The sequence below is a fragment of the Cuculus canorus genome, chromosome 2 (genome assembly GCF_017976375.1).
Source record: "Cuculus canorus isolate bCucCan1 chromosome 2, bCucCan1.pri, whole genome shotgun sequence".
Classification (NCBI taxonomy): domain Eukaryota; kingdom Metazoa; phylum Chordata; class Aves; order Cuculiformes; family Cuculidae; genus Cuculus; species Cuculus canorus.
Genome location: NC_071402.1, coordinates 86116551 through 86139934, shown reverse-complemented (window position 1 = coordinate 86139934; position 23384 = coordinate 86116551). Strand labels below are relative to the sequence as shown.

Below are 23384 nucleotides of genomic sequence, written 5' to 3'. Positions count from 1 at the left end.
TCAGTTTACTTCCATTCATCAACTAAGGCAAACCAGGCATTTCTTTTTTTACTGCCTGAGCTTTGGGATGTAACTGATTACAGTTCCTGACTGAGGATCTTGATGAGGTTACCTTATTATATTGAAGAACTAGCAGGAGTGCACACTGTCTTCCCAGGAGGCATTCTGTTGCTATAGTTATGGGCTGAAGAGCCTAGATTTAGATAACTCCAGGATGCTTCCCTCACATTTAAGGAATTTTGCCTTTGACTTCACTTAGGAGGGGCCAGGTAAACAGGTTAGTGAAATAAATATGCATATTTATCAATATCTCCCACGCACTAGACCTGTTCAATACTGTGTAGGAAGTTAGGTGGACACCCTGGTTTTCTCAATTACCTACTGCCAGAGTTTTGTGCTGGTTTTTTGATCTTTAAATACATAGTTATATATGTGTTTTCATTAATATCTTCTAAAAATAAAAGTAGTTCAGCTAGTTCATTGTTACCTGTGGGTTCTTATTAGCTACTGCTTCCTACTATTATTACCACGAAATATCTTTTAACCTACAAAATAATTATGAAAATAATCCATCTCTGAGGACTGAATGATTTTCATTGTTAAAAAAGCTATTAATACAGTATGACAGTGTAGCATGGACATTTCTGTAAGCTGAAAGCTTCTGTTCAGGATGAAGAAATGATACTGTGTGTCTCAGGTAGCCAGTCATGCAAAATGACTAATGAACAGCTTTGGAACATTTTATAATGTGATAAATTCAGAATTAGGTGACAGAAACATTCCAGATTTTCCATAAACATTTCACATTTTTTCATAAACATATTTTTTGTAAAACTTTGTTATTTTTTTAGTCCAAACAGATTCATACTCTTATAGAAGGATCATTTGATTAATTTTCACTTAGTTTTGCACAGATCCTGTTCGGAAAAGTCTGGGGTTTTTTTTTCAATATTTAGATCAAAACCCAATAAATCATTCTGAAACAGCTCAAAATTCAATACAGCAACTCTCAATATTTGTAAATAAAGATTGTGGTATGACAGTGTGATTATACCAAATTGAAAAGAGATTTCATTCTTGTTTTATTTTGTAAGCCTTTCACACAACACTACTTGGATCATATTCTATATCAGTGGCCATTTTTTCCATATACTCTACAACTATATTATGTATGTGTGTTTTTTAAAAGGTGTAAATTAGGCAGAACTTAGCCTTTGAGTGACACTGATGGAGTTATTGCATTTACAATGCCTTGGGGTAGCCAGTCCTCTATGTGTCATTGTTATTACTAATAAATTGTATAAAATAACTTCAAATTTATTACAGTTCCTCTTAGTACATAATTTTCTATAAAGAAATACTGCTTAGGTTTTAGATGGACAGTAGGTAACAGAACAGGGTTTTTCAAACATTATTTATAGAATCATAGAATCATAGAATGGTTTGGGTTGGAAGAGACCTTAAAGATCACCTGGTTCCAATCCCCCTGCCATGGGCAGGGACACCTCCCACCAGACCAGGCTGCTCAAAGCCCCATCCAACCTAGCCTTGAACACCTTCAGAGATGGGGCATCTACAACTTCCCTGGGCAACCTGTGCTAGTGTCTCACCACCCTCATGAAGAATTTCTTCCTAATGTCTAATCTAAATCTTCCCCCTTCCAATTTAAAGCCATTCCCCTTCATTCTATCACTATATGCCCTTGTAAAATTCCCCTTTTTTCTACACCCCCTTCAGGTACTGGAAGATCGCTATAAGCTTAGTCTCCTTGGAGCCTTCTCCAGACTGAACAACCCCAACTCTCTCAGACTGTCCTCATAGCAGAAGTGCTCCAGCCCTCAGATCATTTTCGTAGCCCTCCTCTGGATCCACTCCAACAGTTCCATATCCTTTTTAGGGTGGAGATCCCACAATTAGACATGATAATCCAGGTGAGGTCTCATGAGAGCAGAATAGAGGGGGAGAATCACTTCCCTTGACCTGCTGGCCACGCTTATTTTGATGCAGCCCAGGATACCGTTGGCCTTCTGGGCTGCGAGCATGCATTGCCAGCTCATGTTGACCTTCCGCTTCACAAAGTAAAATACTGTAAAAAGGTAACTTCTGGGTGAGAAGGATTCGGGTTTTTTAGCACAAAGAGGAAGAATGGAAAAAGTACAATTAATTCTGAACCAGTGTAGTTTCCTCTGGAGAAGAGGGAAGGTTCTTCATTAACTCTCATTAATGCAAGTGAACTTCTCATAACTAAAAACTCTGTCCTGTAGGTCTTGGGTGGTGTGTCCATGTAAGGCTTTAAGTGTTGTGAGATGGACGCAGACACATATGTATGCATATATACATGTAAACATGCACACACAGAGACAGACACAGATATAACAGCAAGAAAAGAGCCACTGCCCACCACAAGAAGACATTCACAGAGGAGGACAGAAAAATCTAGTGTGACTAAGCTTTACGATGTGTTCAACAATTGCCTTCAGTGCAATTCATGTTAGCACAGGCAAATAGATGTGTAGGTTGCCAGAAGGGAATATGGGCAGTTTCAGGCACCAGGCTAGGGAGGCCTGAGATGGCTTTAACTTTTTTTATAGTATCTCTTATCCTCTTCCTGTAAATTTCCAACCTGCATAAGGTCTTTTCCTTTACAGCTCTGCCCACAATCAATTCTCTAATTCCTGACTCTTCTAGTGGGCATCTTCCCTGAAGTGATGTGAAAGAGGTTATGTCTCACACAATATTTTTGACTTCCGTTTTCCTGCCAGGTTGCTTTGCGGAGAGGCTGGGGCCTGCCCAGGTGAGTCAATTAGTGCCCCAGGCAGCAGCAGCCCTGGTGAGCTGCCACTTAACAGCATGTCTGTCATGATCTGTGCTTGGAGTGCAGATGTGAAAAGACAGATGAGAAGGTACCTCCAGCTGTGCACACGTAGCTCACCTTATTGGGGAGCCAGGCACAGAGGTAGGGAGTGCAGGGTAGGAGCAAACCTATTACTTTTCTATTAGTGACGTCTGCATGGATTACCGAGGCATGAGAGAGTGAAAATCATCACTTGACAGGCTTCTCCAGTGGTTCTCTCATTACCCTTATGGCCAATTCCCACAATGGGGCTCCATAACTCTACTCCTGCATGTAACATTTCCTGAGTAGTGCTGCCTGGAGCAGCACTACCTAGAGAGGATTTGTGCCAGCCTTTCAAAGGATCAGTCCTTCAAATGCCAATTGCCAGGAAACAATTATTCCTGCGGGGGAATTTTCTGCACTTGAAGTCAGCTATATTTCACAGCTCTGATGTCATGGGAGAGGTTTTATAGTGGCTTATGCTGAAATACAGCTCACAAAAATGATATCATAACTGTGAAATACAGCCTTTTACTCTTCTCTGCAGATGTGTCCAAAATACTTAAATAAGAGTATGATCCTGTAATGTCCTTCTTGACTGGGTAGCCTTCAGGAAGCAGCAGAACAGCTAAGCCGCCGCAGCTTCCCCGTGAGTGCCAAGAGTGGAGGCACATCTTTACAGACCTCAGCTTAAGTGTGCAACTGGGGTAAGTACCAAGTTGAGGATGTCTTTGCCCTATATGTTCTGATAACTATTTTATGGGTCATAGCGATAAATTCAGTTCAATGAATAAAAAGGACAGGAGCACTACACTCTGAGCTGTGTCTTTAGGAAAGACAGAGCTCCCGTGGCTCTTAAATGCCATTTTGTGCTCTTGTACCAATGTCTCATGCTCTAGAGAGGTCTCTGCAATATAACAGTTTTTCTCATGCAGTCTCCTTCCTCTTATTTGAAAACAAATCATTCACCAGGGATATTTCATTTTCTTTAAATGTAAATGTGTGAATATAACTGATGGGACATTGGGATAGGGACTAATATTTCTTTGTTTTCTTTATATTAGACAAAGACAGGCAGGAAGACAAAAGCAGCAGTTCAAACATGGCTTTTCTCTCTACCATCAGCTGGTCAGCTGGTTGGGAACCTCGCTGCGTTAATCAACTGTCAAGAGTGAAAAATAATTTTACTGTGCAACAGCTTCAGACAACTGGCTTAGCTCTGTCAGCTCAAATTCACAGCAAATCTGGGCTTTTTACAGGAGAAGAAGGAATCTGCATACTCAAGCTTAAAAAAAGTTCCCATTCTAACCTAAGGACTGTTAACTTAAAAGCAATGTCATTTGCAGTCACGGAACTGTCTTTGGTGTGCAAGTTTATGTTCTTGCCTCTGAAGGATCAAAACCTCAGACAACTGCTTAATCACTATAAATATCAACTCATTGCAAAATTATTTCCCCCAGGTGATAAGATGCATAGTCAAACTTTCTATTCACCCTCCCCGTGCAAGTCGTTAATGTAGATAATGTCTTAATGCCTCCAATGTGAGAATTCAGTGCAAATTTACAGCCTTACAGAAAAATACTTAATGATTTCCATTACAAATCAAAAAGGAAATGCATCCACTGGAGTCACTTCTATGAATCAGGGAGATCTGCTCTGGAGATGCCTTTCTGGCACAGTGACAGCCACCAGCTGCAGGTTCTTGACATGAAGAACCCCAAAGAGGTTTCACCTCCGCTTCAACTCAGCACTGTAGGTTGTGCTGCTCTTCCCAGCTGGTGGTTAAATAGATCAGGCTAGCAAAGAGCCTTCCCATGAGATGCATCAGCAAGGAGAGGGAAAACAGTTTTTCTTCATTCTTTTCTCTTAAGCTCTATAGTACTCCCCCCTCAACAGACTCTCAAGGGAATATGGTTTATGAAATGTCTTAGATTCTGGACTTGAACATAACTTCTTTTCAGATCCCATGTATTCTTTTATGTTTTTGTATGTATTTCTAGATCTTGGACATTATGTGCTGCTGATTATTAGAATTGAAATGGCCTCTAAATATGTCAACAACCATCAACGTCTCTAACATTTCTGACATAACTTTTATTCAAACAGAAATGCCAGTATAATACATCTTTTATTCCTTAGTCATCTAGGTACAATTTCTATTGTTTGAAGGTTTGATACAAAGCTTCACACATTAGAATTAAGGTCCATTAGTACACTGGAAAGAATATTAATTGTACTTTCAAGAAATGATAATGTAAGAATATTCTCATGCAGTGACTGAATGACAAGGTGAAAGTTAATAGATGATGTGGCATAGTAATTTAAGAAACTGAGCATGGGAAATGATATTGATATACCTTGGGTGAGTGTAATATGGATCTGAGAATTCAGCTAACAGAAACAGTCAGTTTTAGGGTTTGAGTTCTTTTTCTATTTTCATTTATATGACACAATAAACTGCATCTATCATCATGGAAATTGATTAGGTTCATGGGGGGAAATGTAGAAAGAGAGAGAATAATCAATGTAGAAAGAAAGAGAATAATCTCTGCTCTTTCATTATAGCATATTGCATATTACGCTATGAAAGCACCAGTACATGTGCCTTTACTGCCTCCAAATCAGGAATGATTTCTGGTTGTTGGTGGAAAGTTGCTGCCTAGCCTCTGGCTTCATCATCAGATTTATTGTATTATATGAAGCGTCTACCACCTCCACTGGAAGAAAAGGAGTATTCCACCCTGGGAGCTTTAATTTATATTTAATTTTGTAGAAGAGGTAAGGGTGCAATAAAATATTCTGATATCATATCTTCCAGATGCTTACCCAACTAGCACCAACCGAGTCTGCCAGGCAAACTAGCCCTACCTAAATCCCAAACAATTCTACAGAGCAAACTGCCAGCCACAGTAATTGGACTGCAGGCTTCAGATTCACAGTTTCCCTGTGTAGAAGAGTTAGTTGCTGGTCCCCAAGCAAGACAATGTAGTGAGAGATACTGTCCATACTTTCATGGTCCTGGCTCAAACATCAGGTGAAAGTGTTTAACCCATCAAGCCTGAGAAAGAAAAACATCAAAACTTCATCATCAAATCCTAAGGAATGAAAGGTGAGGAAAACATTAATAGAAGATGAGGATAATGGCTGAACAGTGAGTTCTATGATTGATGTGCAAAGTGTCAGTGGTGCGGAATGAGGCATGCTAGGTAAGGATTTGATGATCATTTGCTTGGGGTTTACCTCGTTACAAAGCCATGTCAAAGTAGCTATGTCCAATTCCCTAAGAGAAACTGAATGACGCAGAGGAGCCAGGACCCTGGGTTGTCCTTGCAAATGTGAAGTATTTGGTTCTGCTACCCTGCAGGCAAGATTGCATGAAAGGGACTAAGGCTGTAAGGAAAATCTGCAGAAAAATTACTTTCTCATCACAAGGGAGGAAAGGTTAAAGTAGTAATAGTTGCACAAAGAAAAGAAAGTATTCCAGCTAACTTCAAAACATAGAGGCTTCCAAATTTATTATAGTCACTTCTTTTTAGTGTCATACTCATGTTTTAATATCTTATTGATATATTTTCATATATAGCAAAGAATTCGTTGTTAGATATTTTCAGAAATAGCTAAGTTTCATGTGCTTAGAAGCTGTAACACTTTAGACTTGTCCATAATTGACTTGGACTTAAAAAGCAGCTGTTGAGTTTCAGCTTACTTTACAATCATGTCTCTCTTACGGCCAGTCAGCTCTGAAAGTCTCCATCTAATAATATTCTCTAGAATGAATTATCTTTTACAGCTTTGAAATCCAAATGCTCTTTTTCCTTCATTGTCCATGAGGCATTCCTTTGTAAATATCAGTCATAAACAGAAAAAAAAGTCAATTTTTTAGAGTAAAGACAGCTGATGAATTTTTAATCATCTGATGTTCACTTTTTCAATACCTTTGTTATATAAACCCATATACTCTAGTGATCATTCCTGTAAATACACCCCTGAAGTAACAAAAAAGAACAGAGCTGAAAGAGAACTCAAACTGAAAGATTTATGGGTTTAAACTAGATGTACTTTCTGAAGAGATCAAGTACACAATGCAGTTTCAGCCAGCAGTAGTTGATTATAGTGTCTTTCAAAGTCATTTTTTTATTCAGTTCTCTCAGCAGGAAAAAAGGCCCAGAACTATAAAGATAACTAAATGCAGCAGAAATGTTAAGATGACTCCTACTTCCATCCTGCATTGAGATCTATTAACATGGAGCTTTTGAACAATGCTACTGCTTTAACCCTAGTGGATCTGAATGCACATGAACACCAGCCTTCACAAAAGAACACACTGACAAAAGAAGGAAAGTGAGTATACCTCCTTCTTTAGTTCATTAATTGTGGTAGCAAAAGATGACTGTATGGCTTTATTCAGTAGCTGGTGAGTGAATCGATGATGATGTTTGTCTGCTCTCAGATATTGTGATTTTTTTTTTCACCTGGCATTTGGGAAGAGCCTCAGCATTATCTTGTTTCAGAGATGCCCACTCTTAAGTCTATTTATTTAGCCACACCGGGAGAGTATCTTTAAACCTTTGTGCATAAACAGTCTAGACACACTAGACAGAGGAATGACATGGAAAAGGAAATCTCTTTTCTGTTGTATGGTTGCATTAAGTGACTTTTCTGTGGTCATTCAAGAATATCCGTGACAGGGCTGGAAGATGGACTTAAGATTTCCTCAGTCATTCAGCAGCATTTTAATAACAAGATTACTACAAGGCAAAACATCAGCGCTTTAACCACCATGCACAGTTTTGCTGCACATATTGTTTGGATGTTGGCATATGCTGGACAGTGCGTGGACACTGTAGCCGGACTACCCGGAAAAGTGTCTGACATTCCCTGGGTGTACAGGCAAGAGCAGTAACTGCTGCAACAGCAGCAACCTTAGGTAGGTGTCTCAGGTGAGTCACCTCTGCAAGCACCTATATGGAAGTGCAAAGACGGACCCAGGTCTAGCTGATCTTGTCCTCTTTGTGAGCTTCCTCTGGGTGGTATTAATAGCAAGCAGGAGCTGATCTTGCCAAAGGCTTCTAGCCTCTTCTGCCTTTTGCAGGAGATGTGGGGACAGGCCTCCATCGTATTTCACTGTCCCCCTGCAGAGGGAAGCATTCTGCTAAAGGTGCACTATAATCTAAAATGGGGGACATGTAAGTGACAATATGGTAATACAGAATAATACTGTAAATTATATTAAGTTATTACTTGATGGAGAAAGGACTAAAACAGTCAACTACATTTGGTAGGAAAGCAAATCAGTGGCATTCATACTCTACATATATCCTACGTGGGTCTTTTATTCCTTAATGGCACATTAGTAGATGTGCATAGAATCATAGCCAAAGGGCTTTCAGTAGTACCAAAAGCATCTTTGAAGCCATGAGAATGCTGCAGGAAAACCTTAAGCCTTGTTGCAGTACATGATGGAAGTCTGTAGTGTTCTCATCCTGTTGTGAAATTTACTGTTGTTCTCAGACATGCAACAAGCTACTACCAAACCTGCAGTTGGTTGATTGATTGATGTATTTGAGGGTAGGAAACTAGCAGATTCTTCAAAGCAGGAGTGTCATCCAAAAGAAATTCAGTCTGCCTTGTGCATCAAAATTTGATGTCTGATAAGGAGCCTAGCCTCCCTATCCAGTTAATAGAAAGTGGAAGACTCTTGGCTGACTTCAAGTACCTATGTTAAAAAATTTTCACAGAATCACAGAATCACAGAATCACAAGGTTGGAAAGGACCCATTGGATCATCGAGTCCAACCATTCCTAACACTCCCTAAACCATGTTCCTAAGCACTTCATCCACCCATTCCTTAAACACCTCCAGGGAAGGTGACTCGACCACCTCCCTGGGCAGCCTGTTCCAGTACCCAATGACTCTTACTGTGAAGAATTTTTTTCTGATATCCAACCTGAACCTCCCCTGACAGAGCTTCAGGCCATTCCCTCTTGTCCTGTCCCCTGTCACTTGGGAGAAGAGGCCAGCTCCCTCCTCTCCACAACCTCCTTTCAGGTAGTTGTAGAGAGTAATAAGGTCTCCCCTCAGCCTCCTCTTCTCCAGGCTAAACAACCCCAGCTCCCTCAGCCGCTCCTCATAAGACTTGTTCTCCAGCCCCCTCACCAGCTTTGTTGCTCTTCTCTGGACACGCTCCAGAGTCTCAACATCCTTCTTGTGGTGAGGGGTCCAGAACTGAACACAGTATTCAAGGTGCGGTCTCACCAGTGCTGAGTACAGAGGGAGAATCACCTCCCTGGACCTGCTGGTGACCCCATTTCTGATACAAGCCAAGATGCCGTTGGCCTTCTTGGCCACCTGGGCACACTGCTGGCTCATGTTCAGTCGGCTGTCAACCAGCACCCCCAGGTCCTTCTCTTCCGTGCAGCTCTCCAGCCATTCTTCCCCCAGTCTGTAGCGCTGCATAGGGTTGTTGTGCCCCAAGTGCAGGACCCGGCATTTGGCCTTGTTAAACCTCATCCCATTGGTCTCGGCCCAGCAGTCCAGCCTGTTCAGATCCCTTTGCAGAGCCTCCCTACCCTCCAGCAGATCGACACTTCTTCCCAGCTTAGTGTCATCTGCAAACTTGCTAAGGGTGCACTCAGTGCCTTCATCCAGGTCATTGATAAAGACATTGAACAGAGCTGGACCCAGTACTGAGCCCTGAGGAACTCCACTTGTGACTGGCCTCCAGCTGGAGTTAACTCCATTGACCACCACTCTCTGGGCCCGGCCATCCAACCAGTTTTCAACCCAGGAGAGTGTGCGCCTGTCCAGGCCAGAGGCTGACAGTTTCTGAAGCAGAATGCTGTGAGAAACTGTGTCAAAGGCTTTACTGAAGTCCAAGAAGACTACATCCACAGCCTTTCCCCCATCCAGTAGTCGAGTGATTTTGTCATAGAAGGTGATCAGGTTAGTTTGGCAAGATCTGCCCTTTGTAAACCCATGTTGACTGGGCCTGATCACCCGGTTCTCTTGCATGTGCTTCATGATAGCACTCAAGATTACCTGTTCCATGACTTTCCCTGGCACTGAGGTGAGACTGACAGGCCTGTAGTTCCCCGGATCCTCTCTGCAACCCTTCTTGTATATGGGCACAACATCAGCCAGCCTCCAGTCTAGTGGAACTTCCCCAGTCAGCCAGGACCTCTGGAAGATGATGGATAGGGGTTTGGAAAGGACATCCGCCAGCTCCTTCAATACTCTTGGGTGGATCTCATCCGGACCCATAGACTTGTGGGCGTCTAGCTGGGCAAGCAAGTCTCTAACCGCCTCCTCTTGGATCACGGGAGCCTCAATCTGCCCCTCTAACTTTTGGATTTGTAAACAGAAGGAACAACTTTCTTTGCTATTAAAGACTGAGGCGAAGAAGGCATTAAGTACCTCAGCCTTGTCCTTATCCCCTGTCACTGTTATTCCTTCTGCATCCAATAGAGACTGGATATTCTCCCTCGTCCTCCTTTTCCTGCTAATGTACTTGTAGAAAGACTTTTTGTTGTCTTTCACAGACTTAGCGAGTTTTATTTCTAGTTGGGCCTTGGCCCTCCTGATTTTTTCCCTGCACGATCTCACTTGGTCCCTGTAGTCCACCCAAGATGCCTGTCCTTTCCGCCAAAGCACATAAAGCTTCTTATTATTGACGCATCTTGAGATCTCCCTGCTCCACCAAGCTGGCTTTTTCCCCCGCCGGCTCCTTTTCCGGAACACAGGGATGGCCTGCTCTTGAGCTGCTAGGATTTTGTCTCTACACTGGAAATGCCATATGGTTTGAATACTTCTTCTGTTTATTTTTAGACTCTAGAACTTGAAAGTCTCACAGACAGGCTCTAAGCAGTGATCAGTGACTTTTTTAGGCTTTTCTTTTTAAAGCAGAAATAGAGGTATTTTAAACAAAACTCCATTCTGAGAAAGGTATGAGGTGCCACCAGCCAAAAATCTCAAGTAAGGAAACTATTCCAAATCTTCACACACATTAAAAAAAAACAAAACAAAACAAAAACTAGTCATCTTCTCCCTAAAACCTGTTTTTCTTAATGTAGGTGAGATATCCTGTTTTGCTTTTTTTCCATGCACACTCAACCTACTATTTGTTAGTCACCTACCTCCATCCCTCTAGAGGAAAAGTATCCACAAACTCCCATAAATGAGACAGAACTGCAGATAACAGATCCTTTCTGTGCTGATCAGCAATTACGCAAAGCCAAGGTGTCAGCGACCCTCTCCAAACACAAGAAAAAAATCTGAGCTTGCAGCTCTTTTAGTGGCTTTGCAGTTCTCCCTCACACATTGCAGTGTGATAATGAAGACAGAGGCTATACTGCCACATACATAGCCAGGAACAAAGAAAGGAGGAGGAAAGCCTTGTTATTCAACAGGCACTTGCATATCTTCCTATCAAAGACTGACTATTTTTGACAGTAATAATTAGGCAGTTCAACAACAGACATAAGTAAAAGAAAATTTTTTGACAGGAATGTTTTGGTTGTGCTTTGGGCAGTGTATATTGTTGTGAAACATGATCTTAATTGCTGAAATACTGTTTTATTTCCTACAGATGAAACCCACAGACTGAGATAAAGGAACTGTTACAGCAAGTAGTACAACCAAGGGCAAACAGGTAAGCAAAGTTCACCTGATTCTAATCTAGGCATACTAGAGCTTATGCACTTTTCATATGTAGTAAAGCGATTGTCCTTTTCTAATTTTTATTTAAAAATCTTGGGAGCACCACATCTCTAGGATAGCTATAATTCTACATATGGTTGCAACTGTCTTGTTTTGGTTTGTTTTTCTTTCTTTTAGCAACCCTAATCTTTTTTTTTTGCCTGCCTTTTGCAGTTCCTCGTTACAGTGGCTCTCCTCACTACCCCCATTCCCAGTGTGCCCCATTTCATATGTGCTGGAGCAAAGCAGTTGTCTTTTTAAATATCTTTCCATTCACCAGCAGCTGTTTCCTTCTTTCTTTCTGCTAGAGGTTCAGTGCTCACTATATTTTTCTTTACTTCTTGACAGATGCATACACTAATTTCCCACTCTAAAGTTAGGCGAGAACAATTCCCAGGTGGGACATAAGTTACTGGACCTGGAGAGGATAGAAAAAACTAAGCTTTGGCTTTGTATTTGATTGTCGAGGGCTTTCTTATTTCTCATAGATGTTCATGGTCATTTACCACCGTGAAATGGATGCAGAGTGCTACCAAATCAGAAATGCCTGTAATGCTTGGGTTATTGCGGGTAAGTGAACTCCATTTGTGCAAATATGCTCCAACAGGAGCAATCAACTGGAAAATAGAGGAATGTCCATTAAGACTAATTTCACTATAAATGTGCTATTAAAAGAACTGTAGATTAGTAGGTCTCTTTTTTGATGAAAGAGTCTATTATTTCTTTGATCTTAACTGGCTATACTAAAAGACTGTAGTTTCTTTATAAGCCCCTTAATGTCACCCCTGTTAACTGTACAGCTTAAGAAGCTGTGGCAAAAGACAGGAGAATTACTGTAGATCTGGTGGCCTCCTTTTTTAGACCTCTTGATCCTGCTTGTGATCCTCTCAAGCAGGGCTAGACTGGATGGCAGAAGGTGGAAATACCTGTGGCATATCAAGTTCTCCTGGGCTTTCCTCATGGCTAATATTAAAAAAGCCTGCAGCAGGGAGAGGGACTGAGCCATTTCTGAATAACTTCAGAGATACTATGACTGAACAATGAGTATTGAAATGTGAATAAGGTATGCTTATGGTTCATCCAGGGTGAATAAACATCCCGCCATGGTGGCAGGAATGTTCTAGCAGTTTAACCAGTAGAACATTCTTGTCCAGACAGGATGATATTTATTCATCGTACAACTGCATGTCAGAAGAATTTACACTCTGCCTGTGACTTCAGGTGAAGCAATAAACTTTACCACTTCAGTGTGTGTTTCTAGCCATAATGACTCATTACTTAACTGAGGTTTTTTGAACAGTGAGTGATGTTTCTGAAACTCTTGAAGTTTCTTGAATAGGAAACATGCTTACTTGCTTTTCAAATCACTAATCTGAGAGGTGGCTTTCTTCTTTGAAAAGACCTTTTTAGTGTGTTTTTGCTAGTAATTTTATGTTTCTCAGAATATGAAAAAGTATAAAAGAATAATGTTATTTGTGACTAAATAGCTTCTGAAATATTTAATAATGCCATTAATGTCACTAGTTATTTGAAAAACTTTAATGAGTTTTTTAATTAGGAATATTGAGGAAATTTGAATCATATGATTTTTGTTCCCCCTCTCTCTTTGGTTCACACAACTCTGCATACGTACACTGTGAATGTCAAATACTATGCAGGTGACTAACCTGTAACCTGCAACCCTGTTGCTTGTATTATTAAAGAACACTTCTCTGGCTGTTGAAACCAGTGAGAAAGTTCCTATCAGTGAAATGTGATTGATTCCCTGTAAACATGATGCTTCTTAGGAGTGGGAAGAAAAAAAATCAGGGAAAGATTCTGATCTGACTTAAAACAACTGGTATTCATAGTATTGTTAAATTCTTTGCAATTGTATATGGAATCTCTTTGGGATATAAACAGAGTTTATATTTTTTTGGAAGTGGGGTCTCTAATGGAATTACTGAAATCTTCCTCTTGTGTAATGGAGACTTGAATATGGTGTTTTATTTTTAAAATCTGTTCCAGACAGACTCTAAGCTATTTCTTTCTTTGGAAGGGAGTGGGAATCATCCTGCAACTCTTAAGTATATTACTAATGCTAAATAACTATGTGATCTTCATACACAGCAAATTGGGGATTAGAAGCTTCTAGGACAGCTCTGATGTTTTAGACAACTGAAAGAGCTAATCCTAAAAATACAAAAAGTGTCATACAAGTTGTTGTTCTTGGTCCTGGATTCGTCAGACTATCACTCTGGGCAAACCACTGAAGATGGCAGAATTGGCCTTCTTTTCTAAATGAAGTTTTGGTTGTGATTCTGAATTAATTCCATGGAGTTGCCAGGACTGATAACCAAGATCAAAAATGCTGGAGAAGTGGTTTGGGAGGAGCAGAATTAAAAGAAACTAGTTCTGCATAATTTGTGCTTTTGTGCCTACAAACAGATGTCTCTGTTCAAAAAACCAAAAGAGATACTAATCTGGACAAGAAGGACTCCCTTCTTCTTTCAGAAAATCATTTTCAGCTAAAAGATAATCCCCTGAGCAGTTAATACCCAAGAAAAGTATTTCCAGTAAGAAATTAAACTTGATCAACTGAGGTGTTAATACAATCTCTAACTCTTCTCTTTTCATCAGGGAGGGGTAAATCTGTTATTCTTCCATTATTGGGAAGGCTATATATCTTAAGTATTTTCTTGAACCTAAACTTCTCTTGTGTTCTTACAGAAAACGATAAACAGAAACAACCAGACTTGTTCTTGTTGAAGCAAGTGTATCACTCTGATTTTTTTTTTATGTTTCTTAGTTCTACTATTAATTCTTTCTATTGTTGCTATTCTTTTTATTGGCAAAATTTCTGTTAGCCTGATTGTAATGTCTTCTGTTGAAGACACTGGACTTAAATACAACACGAAGTGACCAAATGTTTACTGTCTCCATCTAGAGAAATTCATGCTTTTGCAACACAGAATGCACTAAATTAAATCTCAGACATTCCTGAAAATTGCATTTATTTGTACTCACAATATGTTCTACCTCAGTATCTTAAATATCTCATGTCCTTCTAGTGCATTGTGACTGTTGTTAGGCTGCTTCCTTCTGGAGAGAGAAAATCCTCCCTGTCAAGGTCACTTAGCTTTGATACCTATGTCCTCCCACTTTCTGCTTTCCTATTTCCTTTTCACCTCTAATTATGGGCAAATTGATGTAAGCTGAAAATTGTCAAATTGCCCTGAAGGTACACGTGAGTGTTTATTCACCTGTCTAAAGTACCTGCATACTCTCAATTACCAAGGACTTCGATCACTTAGTAATCTTTATCGTATTTATCCTCAGAGTCATTTTGTGAAATTGCAAAGCTACCATTCTTGAACATGGAAACAGACTGAATGTAAAGACCAGACCTTCAAAGACATTTAGAAACTTAACTCTTACTGCAATCAGGTCAATGGCATTTAAGCCTCTTATCCCATGACATTTTAGCACTAATCCAAAACCAGAAGACAATATGGACACAGAAAAACCTGAAGAGTTATTAAAGATTGAGCACAAACAAACTCCTAAATACATACATGTGTTTCCTTTTCATTAGCCTATAAGATTTCATGTATTTCTACTCAAGTCTTGACAACTTTGTTTTTAATGATCTTTTCTTAAATAAGCTGCTAAGATAGTCTTACAATATTTCTCACCTGCTGGATGAAGACAGCTTCAAAACAAAACCAAAATTACACCAGCAGTTTATTAGCTCCCTCTACACATTATCTGTTGAATTGACTGTCTTGTAATGAAATGTTTTTTTTCAGTTACATAATCAATCTATAATTCAGCTGTTTTAAACCAGAAATTAGATTCTCTTTCCTATTTAAAGCCCTTGCAACCTAGCAACAATGCAGGTGTTAGGTACATGCAAGTAATATGAGGGAAAACTCTGTCTTGGAGTTGTCTGTCTCTGCTCTCTCCCCATAATCTCTAAACAATACTTCTTCTGATCTAGTGAAGGTTATTTTACACTGTAGGTTGTAAGAGGACTTATTTTCAAGTATGGGCACTTATTAAGCAGTAGGGCTTATTCAAGACTCAGGCTATGAAAGATTATGGTATTTCATTAAATGGGCAATCTAAGATATATGATTTTAGATTTTCATTACTTTCTGTTTATAAATTGCTGAAGTTTGTCGAAAGTGTATTATATTGTCCTTGAGTACCATATTCCAAGTGTAGAGCTTTCATGTATATATAACTATATACTAAGATACATATATATATATATATTCACATCTGTGTGCCACGTACTACCACCTATACTAGTAATGGCTACAGTAATGCTACTGTTGCTAGTGGGAATGGAGCTTTGATTTCAGTGCTGAGGGCTTAAAGTATTTCCTTGACACTAGTATCCAGAGTAGGATGGAGGCTTAAACCTGCAAGCTGCTGTTCCTTGAAATGAACATGTGCAGTGTGACTCTTATTAGATGGGAACAGAGCTAAGCGACTTCATCTTGAAAGAAAACCTCAGGTGTTGTTATCTAACACTTTGACTGCAGTCCGTTTGACTGTAACTGGAAAACCGTCAGGTAAGCAGAGTTTTACTGACAAAAGCGTTTGATATAATTGGTATGTATGCTTGTTTGGAGGAGCATGTATGCATCTGCAGTACCAGTGTGAAACTAGCTTTTGAAACCCTGCACCTTAGGAAATAAGATGATGCCACTGCTATCGACAGATTGCAGATTTTGTTTTAACACAGGCCATTTCAGACCTTATCTGGTCCTGAGCTTATGTTAGCTTGTTTTATCTGAACCAGCAATTGCCCAACAGGTGACTTAATTTCCAACTTGTTTTTTGTGCTACCTTAAATCTGTGAAATGGCATGAGTTTACCCTAAAGAAATTATACCATATATGTTGTTCCAGCAACTCCTAAGTGAACATTCTGTAACTAAAGCTGGGCACCAATCAAAAAAGCAATAGCAACAGACTGCGTGAAAACCCCAAGCAGACCCAGGGCTGAGGAGGAAGAAACTGACCATCCACAGCATACTCCTCCCAGTGAGGAACCTGGGATGCTAATTCTCTGCCACTCCTAATAAAGGTGAGCATAGCCTAACAAAAAGAGGTAGATACCAGGAAGTCAATGACTAAGAAATTGGATTGTACAATTAATGGGAATTCACAATAATAAGATAAAATTGGTTATAAATGTTAGTGTCATAGTAGCTGGACTTAGAATAACTGATTCATTTTGATTTTACTGTTGAAACATTAATTAAACTAACAATAAACTCTAATTGTTGGCTCTGCATACAAGGTGTGTTCCCCCGTGCTCATAATGAGATTTTGACTGTAACACTCTTTGTCAGATGGAGAATTTTTATGCAGCAGAAGTATGGAAAAAGGAAAATAATGGGAAGGAGCAGCTAGGCGAATTAGAAGGAGTGGCAGCAGAGAGCCTCCTAGTTTGGCAGCGCTTCAGAGCTGGGATGCAGCTGGCTATCCAGCTGTAAGCCTGGGATGCAAACAGATGAGGAAGACCGCACACCCCCGAGATGTGCCTTTTCTATTTATATTAAGCTCATGCCAGTGGCACTGTAACTTATCAACTAGTATTTCAAGGGTCAGGTATTTTCTTAGGCTTCAGCCTAGCAAGGAATTTGAGTGGGTGCCCTTCCCCTGTGCTGTCCACAGGGAGCAGCATCAAAGGCAGAGAGGACTGCATGCAGAACCAAGGGCTGCTATCACTCTTGGTCACTGCACTGATTTTGCTCTTGAAGCGTCCCCCAATTCTCAGCAATTTTGCACCATGGGGACAAGTTCCATGCCAAAACAGGCAGCATCAATTCATTAGTCAAGGTTGGCTGAGATTCAGAGCTGCATCTCAGAAGACCAGCCCATAATTTGAAGGCATGGGGGTAACTTTAAACAGTCTTGCTTTCTGGCAAGCCGTGGTGCCAGAAGTGGCCCCTGACAAAGTCCAGGCAGTCCTGGGAAGCCCTGCAGTCATTACAACAGGCTGTGCTTTGCTGCTTAGTCTCCACCTCCCCAAATCTCTGCACCTAGAAACTGTAGTCCAAAACCATTTTGGATATGCTCCCTCTTCGTGTCCAATTGCTATGTATGATGTGACATGAGTTGGTTTTCTCAGTCTAAAAAAAGCATAAAACAACATGCCTCACTGCCCTTGAAAGCTAAACAGGGAAAAGGAGTATTTCACTTCAGTGGAGTTGCATACCAGTTGAACCGACATGGTGGGAAAAGGGGATGGGATTAAGTTCCTGTGGGGGGTCCCTGTTAAAAGGCACCTGAGATGTGTGTCCTGAATAAGCATATGAAGGAAAATGAGTTGTCCTCAAGGAAAAATGGCAATGTCTGCCCTGCCTTGTCATTCCTTCTCCAAGGAGGGAGTACACTATATCATCCCTGCCTAAACTCTGCATATTGAGTTAAGCCTAACATTTGGATTTATTAACAGTACGGCTTCCCTCTTCCATTCCCCCAGGATAAGAATTCAACCTTTTTATCCCAGGAGCTGCATTTTTATGTATACTTATGGACAGGCAAGGTTCACAGAAGGTGACCCTCTACAGAAAATGTGTGGCTTCGTAATGTCATTTTGTTTCTGCATTTGCTGGAGGACCCTGTAGTAATCTGGATGAATACTTGCTGTAAATTGATAACAAAATATGATGTCCTAGAAAGTATACGCTAGCATGAAACATGAGGGAAAAAGAATTCCCACTCCACTTAAAATCAGCAAAGTTGTTACAAAATGAAGAGATTTCCCTTTGTGTTCTAAAGTAATTTATAAGGAGGGGTTTTTTTAGTATTATTATTATTATTACAGCTGTTTGGTGAGTGGAACAGGAAGGAGACAGATAACTGATGAACGTGCTTTTTCTGACATGTGGGGACATAAGCACAGCTTGTGGCTGGGGTAGAAAGAAAAACTAATTGTCAGTTGGTCTGTTGTGCAGAACTTTCAAGTAACTTCTGCAGTTTTTAAAGATACACTTTTTAAATGTCTTTTTATTTCCCTTTATATAAGTGAACTTAATACTTATAGGTCTAGATGTGGGAGGAAGGATGTTAAAATGCAAAACTACAAGAAGAAAATTAGAAGCAGAACGGGTCAGCACTTCTGAACATTTCAGAGACTGGGAGGGGTGGGAAAGGAGCAGCAGACAACTTTGGCTCCATCAAACAGTCTTTCCCCTTGGGTTTAAAAGGGATTGTGTGCCACTGTGAAGGGATAGTATCCCATGAGCACTCTGAGGATCTAACCCAATATATTCCTCATCCTTCTGGCAGGGTAACATGAACCTTGTGGCTGTGGGTCCTCTTTCTGCCTTTTGCTTGCAGCTGCACTTGTTTCAGTCATGATTAGGGTTTTTTTTTCCTGAATTGCTTCTAATTGCACTTTAAGGCTGCTATATCCTACTTTATTTTCATCCTTATAGCAGAAGGGCAAAATCTATAAATTCTGTTTTAGACAAGGAAAAAAGCTCTTAACAATTTTTTAAACTGCTTGTCTTAGTTGCTGTTATTCATAGGCTTGACCTCCAACCCCATGCCCCAGCTCACCACTGTACCAAACCGTATTAATAAGTCTTAACGAGAAAATCATTAGGGTGAGATCAGAACAAATAAATAGCTGTTTACTCATGAGAGTTTTCCTTTGTTTCTCTTGTGTGTGTCTGTGTTGTAGTATTTCTGTGATGTGATACGATCAAAGCAGTCTGGCTTTTTTATTCCCATAGCTGGTCACAGGCTATATGAACATTTTTCAAATTCGAGATATGTACTAGCTCTTGAGGAGGTGTAAAGGAAACATCCCAATCCAATGACTGCTGCAGATGTGTTCAATAAAAGAAGAGCTGTAACTACACAAATTACCTTTGCTAAGCTGCAGGGTGCTGCAGAACTCCTGGAACGAGTTTCTCCCTGCCACACTTTTCATTCTCTCTGCTGGTTGTGAATGAATACAAATTAAGAAGAAAACCCTGGAAAAGGTTATAGGTCTATACAAATATCTTACAAGTGAATTGGGCTGCTCATACAGCTTATTTTTTTATATTGCAGAAAGTTTCAGAGAGAGAGATGCTACCTCTTTAGAAGCCTGCATGAATAGGACAGGGATGTGAGACGTTCAGCACAGCTGATGGGCAATTTCATTACAAGTCTTACAATAATGGATATTTTAATTAAAGCCCCTGCTCCTGGAGACAAGTGATTGTTGGAGAATCTCCATTTTCATTTAGGAAAGCATGTTTCTAGTCTGATGTTTGCCAAATAATATTTGGAAATATAACCTGTGTCGTAGCCACTCCAGAGCTGGACTGCAATGAAAGCCAATCTGTACTTAAAACGTGTTTTCATTGTTTGAAACAAAATACCTCCTGAGTGGAAAGCCAAACTAATAGATGTTGGGGCCGGGCCCCGGACTTTCAAATGTGGCATGGTTAATTCTGTACATTTAAATTCAAGATCTGAAATGTGCTGACATTGAGAACAGCAGATGGAAGGGGCTGCAACAGCCTGTCATGGGGACGAGTGGTGTGCAAAATACCTGTTAGGACCAGGCGGCACAGAACAGCCATAGCAAATTCTATCTGCTAGCTGCATCCCCAAGAGAAGCAAAAGCATGCTCTCTGCCAGGGAATTAAAAGCTAACAGAGAAAATTTGCTGTGTTACCTTCTACCGGAAAATAGTTTCATACAGAGATTGATTTACTTCATCTTTTGGCTCCAAAATGCCTATAAACAGTGTATTCAAAACTGTATGATAAAACCCAAGACCTGGTTTGTGTCCATAGACAACCCAGACTCTCTCCAGACCTGTATAGTAGGCCCAGTTCTTTCACCAGTGGCATCCTCAGCTCTATAGTGTTTTAAGAAATCTGCTTGCTTCACCTTCTCTGGCAAAGGCACAGACAGCAACTAGTTTTATATCATCTTTGTAGGTGTAAAAGCAGGATTTTAACTGGTTTTCCATACCTAAGGGTCTGGTTTTTTTTCTTCTAGTAACTACTTTGTAGAGTCTCTCCTGCTGCAGAACACTGGGAAATGAGACCAGGAGTTTACTTAAAGGAAAGATATTTGCTGCCAGTTTTTGTGGGTTTTTTTTTGTTTTTGGTTTTTTTTTTTTTCTGTTTGTGAGTTTTCTATGCACAATCAATTTCAAAATGCTATAAAAAGAGCCAACATGAAAGGAATTCAAAACCCTTAGTGGAGGATTGCCTTTAAAAATAACAACATTTTGGCTTCAGGCCAACCATGCTGAGAACAAATGGAAGAAAAATTCTCTTAAAATATTTAACATTACACAGTGGATTACGCTGGATTACAAATAATCAAATGTGTCTGTTTATTTTAAAAAAGACATTCATCATTCACGTCAAGTGCAGTTCCTTAGCTTTCTTGTTTGTTTGTTTCTACTCAATAGTAAAAGCCTCTTACTCTCCAGAAAATAATACTTCTTTTGAGTTTTGCCTTTTTCTTATATCTACCTAAATTCAGAGGATTTCTTGCATGAACTTTGAGAAGACAAAGGTGGAATCCATTTCCGATAAGCAAATGGTACTTTCTTCTTCCTTTCCTACCTCATGAAACATGTCATGTTATACATACAAGGATAGCCATAGAGTAACCTATTTTCAAGCACTGAATCATTGGTATGAATATAACCAGTTTTACCTATAATCTGCTCTGGCATTAGATGACAGCACAGGTAATTTGATACCTTTTTTCTCCCAAACGTGGCTGATAACAGATGTCACTTACATAACTGGCAGAGTTTTGGGAACTAGCTTTATTAATTTGTCCTCTTTCAAACAGATGAGTACATCAGAAAACATAAAAAAGGAGAAAGGAGTGGAATAAAAATGGTTGTTATGTGGGATTTTTAATAGATTAGTAACATTTAAGGTACAAATTGGGTTGAGAACTGCAAAACCAACTTTCAAATTATGCAAGTGGTATTTGTCCAACAATTGAAGTAAAATAGTCAACAGGATCAATTCAGGAACAGTCAGTAAGATCAATTCTCTTGTCCTGTCTCCTGGACAGAAAACTTGGGCCCTGAAGCTCAGTATTTTGAGCCTTTGAATCTTTTCTCAGCTGCCAGCTGACACTGGCAGTGCCAGAATTCCCCAGGCACTCATGTTTCTGCCATCAAAGCCCTCCACGTGCGTGCACTTCTGCTACTGAGAAAGGGCAAAATTATGCAAATCTGATGCAGGCAGGCAATGTGGCAGCGAACACTTGGCATGATTCACAAGCTAGATCCTCTTTTTCCTATTTTCCCTCAGGAGTCTCATCTGGGACATCAAAATGTGTCCACCAAACTGGAACAGGTTTCAAGCCCATTTCCCACCTCCAGCCACTGTGCTCTGGTGGGGCTCTCTGAGCTGGATCCTTTTCAGTTTGTCGTGCTAAGGCTGTGTAACATGCTCCAATATTCACAGCACGCACACTGTACATCTGAGTGACCTAACCTCCACATCTAAGACTCCTCTCCAGCCTTTCTTTGGCCCAGTAGTGAAGAGAAAGTTTTGGCTCCAGTTATTTCTCCTATCTGATTGTTTTCCTTTTCCCTGTTTCTGCCTAAATGGATAGAGCATAAACAGCACTACAGCTCTACCTTACATAACCAAATGGGCTCAGATGGTGAGTGAAGTCTTGTCCACATGTTTCTGACTTAGCTGCAGCTGTGTTGGCTTATGAGCCTTTTTGTCACCACTTCTCTGTACACCCTGCCAGGAGAGGAGGTTGTTAGCTGTACTACGCCTTAACACATTTCATTTGGAATAAGCTCACTGTAACTTGTGGAGCTCTCGCAAATCTATGCAGTCTTGACACAACGGAGATGGGGAGAGCTCCCAGGAACATGTCCTATGTGAACAGCTCTGGGAAGATGGCCTGCAGATGGTGGATTGGTGTGCACAGCACAGCCTGAAGAGGAACAAGACTTTGGCCACATTGTAAAATGGGGGCTGATGCAGCTTCTGTGGAGAAGGGACTAAATTGTGTCTGAACCCCTGTGCTTGCTTGTATTTCCTGGCCTGGTGTGCAAGATGCCAAGGTCTAACAACAAAATAGAGAACTCAATCATAAAAGATGAAATGTTGCATTAGAGGTTAACAGAATGGTCTGATAAACAAATCAGTTGTTGTATTTCATCTCCCTCTTACCAAATTATTGGTCTGTTAGTTGTATGCTTTCACCCTTCCCTACTCTCTGTGGTTTTTTTGTTTGTAATGCAGTTGCTTTACATATTATCTGTCTTCTCTTTGAAGATAACAAAGTATAACTAAGACTTAGCTATGTTGCTTTAGCTAAAATACTTCCTGTTCTTTTATCCCTCAAACCACATCTCTTGCTTCAGTCATGCAGAAATTGATGAAATGGGAATCCGACTAGGGGGATTTAATTGCAGTGCGAAAAGGCATGGGGAGCCCTGGGGATTCAGCACCCTCTTTTAGCCGTATGATCTTGACACCAGGGAAATTTGAGATGAATGTATCTGATAGAACAGAGCTTGCACATCATCTCCATAAAAATCCCCACTGTTTCCAATTTCAGTGAATACTGTACACTTAGGCACTTCTGCCAGAGTTGAAAAGCACTTTACAGACTCTGAGTGGAGGCTTGCAACACATCTTTATGCTAAGTGCTATCTTTATTTAAAAGACTGAAGGGGGGAGGAGAAGAGGGAAGGGAAGCCAAGAGGGATTAGTGCCAAGAGGGACTCACAAAAATACTCGAACAAGTTAACTTAATGGGAATTACACACCCAGCTGACTTCTGTGGATCCCGTGAAGGCATCTAACTCCCATGGATGAACTCCCCTCAGGGACTTTTGCAAGTCTCTCAA

At 40.4% G+C, this 23384-nt stretch overlaps 1 protein-coding gene across 5 annotated transcripts in view; it reads right to left on the bottom strand.

Annotated features, from left to right (window-relative positions):
• Positions 1 to 23384, bottom strand: part of LOC104066810 (cadherin-6) — a 112713-nt gene that overhangs the window by 55027 nt on the left and 34302 nt on the right. The window lies entirely within an intron of this gene.